The following is a 5,449-nucleotide window of genomic DNA, read 5'->3' as shown; positions in this document are numbered from 1 at the left end:
GCCCCAGCTCCCCACGTGTCTGCATGTGCATATTTTTCTACTCCCATCAGCTCTTCCAAAGCCACCTAAATGTTAGTATTATTAGAGGTAAAGCTACTTCATGCATTCGAATCTAGGGCTTTGTTCAAACAACGAAGAAAGGGGGGAAGTTGTAGCATGAATCTAGGACTTGATTCAAAGAGGAAATAATAGGGTGAAAGTAGTAGAGACCGGATACCCAACTGGTCTCTTGGTTGAAAAGGGAAATAATGGGAAAACGCAATACAAACTGGATAAGGAACAGATCTATTATTGGTTGAAAAAAAGGATAGAAAGTGGCGGCTGGTGGACAAGTCAACAGAGTATGTCCATGATTAGATTTGCTGCCATCACATAGTAAAAGGTCTCCAGGATTAGATTTGCTGCCCTCACATAGTAAAATGTCTTAGGATTAGATTTGCTGCCCTCACATAGTAAAAGGTCTCAGGATTAGATTTGCTGCCCTCACATAGTAAAAGGTCTCCAGGATTAGATTTGCTGCCCTCACATAGTAAAAGGTCTCCAGGATTAGATTTGCTGCCCTCACATAGTACAAGGTCTGCAGGATTAGGTTTGCTGCCCTCACATAACATGAACAAACTCGGCATCACCACTTTATGCCTCCTTGTAGGTACATTGTGCTGATGCGTCCACTGTCCCATGTCCTTATACCAACCTTTTGTTGTTGTTAATGTAAGGGTGCATGTAAAATGAAGCGATCACACTATTACCTTAGGGACATGTCTAACCAATGTTATTGTTAATCTAATGCCTCCAGTGAGAAGATGCAATTAAACTGTGTTACAAATGGCACTCCTGCTGTTTTCCCTAGTATGATAAGTAAGTTGCTCCTTTACGCTGCAGAGTGTCCTGGTGTCCCCATGGTCCCATGCCCTTAAACCAACTCTTTAGCTGTTGTTGATTTACTGTGTCTGATAAACAAGCAATGCCACCATTAAAGTAATCCCATATTTGAGGAATCTCATTGTTGATCGTAATGCTTCTGGTAACATGAAGCATTGCTGACGTTTTAAATTTTCTACTGTCCTTGCGTGATTGCCATGAACATAATTAAGATGCTTCTTTTCATTTTGTATATGTTTCGTATATCCTTATTGACCAGCAATTGTTTACTTTCTATCTTTTTGTGCAGATAGGGATATCCATTTCACCTTGTTGCTATTGTGACCTTTTGGTGAACTGCACAAAACACTTTTTTTTGGAATGAGTGTCTTGTGCAGTTCCATTAAAATGTCACATGGGCAACATATCCCAATTTTGGTGGAACTGGACAAAATGGTGATTGGAGTTTCCAAAATCTCCGTCAAGTTCTGCCGGTAATCTCGTGCAATATTTTATTAGCCTTTGCAAGATGGAGCCGTCACTGTCACCACAATGGCACTTTATTTTAGTGGAACTGCACAAAAGGATACGAAAATTATAGTTGCACCTTACATGAGCCGGACAACCAACCTTAATGTTCCTCAATTTTAGTGCAACTACTAAAGAAGAACCTGCCAGCTCACAAGAGCAAGTACTTATTGCTAGCTGAATGATGCAATCTTTGCTTCATTTCAGGTGAACTGCAGAAAAAGGCGCATGAATTGAATCATGGAACTCCAGGCAGACCTCATCCAAGTAGAGCTGGAGGTTTAGTTCAAGGAGGCCGCTATTAAAGCAAAATCTTGCTCTCTTGTCTCCTTGTTTGTGCTGTGCAAACATGCTATGCAAACATGAATACTCAACTACAGATGTTGTGACGGTCAAGAGCATTCACCAAGTTCTTTGATTGTATGACATGGCTAGCCAAGATGGATTTAATCCCGATATTCACTTTATCAAAAGGCCCTAATGGGTTGGTTCTGAATCTTGCAAGCTGGGAATCAGTGAGATGTGTAGGCATCTTTGTTGTACTTATTATTTGAATCTTATTTGTTGGTTCTGAATCTTGCAAGCTGGGAATCAATGAGATGTGTAGGCATCTTTGTTGTACTTATTATTTGGATCTTATTTGTTGGTTCTGAATCTTGCAAGCTGGGAATCAATGAGATGTGTAGGCATCTTTGTTGTACTTATTATTTGGATCTTATTTGTTGGTTCTTAATCTTGCAAGCTGGGAAACACGGCACGATGATGCAGAGGACAACAACCATAACAAACAGTTCAAACTTGGTAGTAGTATCTTTGTGAAAGTGCGACAAATGTGCTGATCGTGTGCGTCCTGAGAATAATAATTCTAATTGTTGTCCTGTGGCACTGATAGAACGAGCGAATGCATTGCTTGTTTTAAGTATAAATTTCTATTAAAGATAATTAAATTTAAGTAAAGTGACCACTAACTCCTGTTATTATAGTACCAATACAGACCCGCTCGTGAACCGATGTGTGGCCGGAGTAGGTTTCTTAATGGACGTGTTTCAATGCGCCGAGGGTGCATCTTCTGCCGGGCGTGCATCGGGCGAGGGAGGGGTAGTAACTGTTGTCGCATGTACACACTCAGCTTACTGTTGAATCCAGTTCCCCAAGAGCTAAAAAACGAACTGCTGCTGCCGCCTACACACTCGTTCACTTGAAGAGACTCCAATGGCGATCCGAGGAGTGAGCCTATGGATATGGCCTTCAGCAAGGAGTTCCCCTTTGAGTTCGCTGTTCAGTCCTATGGCTGCACCAAGTTGAATGTGATGTACACCAATGATACGGACTCGGTGAAGCTCTTTCTCGCCTCAGTCCTATGGCTGCACCAGGTTCTGGAGCATTCGCCCGTTTCATCGGCAGCGCCGACTGCACCTTCGCTACGGTGGAGAGAAGGAAGAACACGACGATTCGGCCATCTAGTGCAACAAGCTTGTCGACATGCAGAAGCAATACAAGATCATCAGCAATGGGCAGGAGAAGGACTCTATGATTGACCTCGCTGAGACCATCATCGACCCCTGATACGCCAACATGAAAGAAGACGACCTGAACACGTGGGAGGTACCTCTGAATCTAGCCTACATAACCTACGCCGGCCAAGGACGCATACGCATGCTACGACATGTACATGCAGATCTTGGACATGAGGGCGTGTCTGCTTCCCGTAACCGACGAGTACACGGACAGCCGCAACGTCATGATCAAGCGTGCCAAGAAGGTCTAGATGTTGTACTTTATCTGTTTATAAGCACCTTTATCATCTGAGTGTTTCATGCATTAGCCTATGTGTCGTAATTATCTGTTTTGTCTGAAATATTTCTTTTAAGAACCCATCAACCTGATTGCTTTTTTTAGTGGCTATTTGCTTATGTATGTAAACTAGTTCACTTGTCCGTAAAAAAAACTAGTTCACTCGGCTGCCGTGCTTTGAATCTCCTTCCTCCCAACATATTCCCCTCCTCAGGTGGACCCAGCAGGTCTCTGAATTTTCTCCCACTTTCTTTTTCGATGTAAACTGAGTTTTCTCCCAGTACTTTCCCCTAGAACCAACTTAACTGTCCCACGTCTAGCCTAAAAAATAATAATACCCCACGTACTATTAACTCATCAAATTAAAAATATATTTTATTTCGTAAGTTGAAAGTTCTTACAAAATAATAATAATAATTGTTTATATATAACTTGGCAAGTTAACTCCTAGTGATTGCGTACATAAGCTTGCAAAGATTTTACTAACGTGCAATCATGTGTTTATGTTTTTATAACATTTCTCCGTCTAGCCCAACATGATATTTTCACCCAGCCCAGCAAGTCCGCGGATTTCGAGAAAAATGCAAATGGGATTTAAACGTGCTGCATAGATGCTACATCATTGTTTCACCCAGCCCACCAAATGGACTAAAAAACAAATGGACTGGCTGACATGTGGGCCAGTAGGTCGAAGCCTAAGAAGGCGTTGGATTTACATCCAACGGCCGGCATTCTTCTTCAATCTCTCGTCTTCCTCCCCCAGCGCTGCCGGAACCGCCTTCTCCAGCCTTCGAAGTCCAGCGGCGTTGTTTTGCGCTCCTTAGCGAAACGCTACCCCGCCGACGGCCAGGCCATCCCTTCACTCTGCACCTCCTGTTATTCTCTGCCGAGTGTAGTCCCACCCCGCACCTGAACCAGTCAAGTTTCCCACTCATCTCCGTCTGCGACTCCACTGCCGCGTCTTCCCCATCTCCGGGTCGTTCCAGTCTGGGGCCTCGCCCTCGTCCACCACCTCGGTGCGCTCGGCGTGGCGTGGTCAACATACGAGAGTCATCAGAAGAGGACTGTATGTGGAGAGCCTGACGGCTGGGACCCACGAGGTCCATGGTCGCACGCAAGGAAAGTTCCTCCTTATTACGCACTGTACGTGTAATGTACGTGGGAAGGGCTTCTGTATTCTGGGGGAAAACGTTCCCCCCACTGACAGGTCGGACCCACAATCTATATCTTCGCACGCAAGGAAGTGCCTCCTTATTACGCACCAAAAAAATGAATACCCCGTGCTTGCTGGGACCCACCATAGTGGCTAGCTGACTTGTGGGCCTACTAACTTGACGAGGACGGAGGGCTTTGTCAACTTGGTCAATATGAACGATTCTAGCTCAAGTGACCGTACGATGTCCATCCAACGACCATAGTGCTTCTTCAACCTCTGGTGCTCCAGCCGTCCAAAGCAGCGCCGGTCGTGCCGCGTGCTCCTGCCTCTCGTGGCCAGTTGCGATGCGGTGGAGGCCTCACCGCCGCCTACTACGCCCACCGTTGGCCAGGCCATCCCTCTACTCACCCACACCTGCTGTTATTCTCCGGCGATGGCAGACGAACCAGTAAACCCTCGTACAGTCGTACTCTCCTCCGCGTGGGAAACAACTGTCGAGTCTTCCCTGCCTCCATGTCGTTCCCTTCCTAGGCCTCGCCGTCGTCCACCGCCCTGGTGCTCTCGGCGCGGCCTGGTCAACATGGTCAACGACCGACATGCATCTGAGTGGATTGTACGTGGAGAGGCCGACAACTGGGTCCACGGCCGCACGTAAAGAATGCCTCCTTATTACGTGCAAAATAATGATTCCTCCACCTAACATCAGGGACCCACCGAAAGGGCCTCTGTATTTCGCGAAAAAAATGTTACCGCTGCCGACAGCTCGGACCCACCAGCTATATCTTCGCACGCAAGGAAGTGCCTCCTTATTACGCACAAAAAAATGAATACTCCCCCTGTTAGCTGGGACCCAGTATTGTGGTAGGCTGACTTGTGGGCCTACTAAGTTGACGGGGACGGAGGACTTTGTCAACTAAGTCAATATGCACGATTCTAGCTCCAGTGACCGTACGATGTCCATCCAACGGCCGTAGTGCTTCTTAAACCTCTGGTCTTCTTGCTCCAGCCGCCCAAACCAGCGCCGGTCGTGCCTCGTGCTCCTGCCTCCCGTGGCCAGCTGCGATGCGGTGGAGGCCTCACCGCCGCCTACTACGCCCACCGTTGGCCAGG

The sequence above is a fragment of the Triticum aestivum genome, chromosome 3B, assembly GCF_018294505.1.
Source record: "Triticum aestivum cultivar Chinese Spring chromosome 3B, IWGSC CS RefSeq v2.1, whole genome shotgun sequence".
Taxonomy (NCBI): Eukaryota; Viridiplantae; Streptophyta; class Magnoliopsida; order Poales; family Poaceae; genus Triticum; species Triticum aestivum.
Note: the sequence above shows the minus strand (reverse complement) of the source record.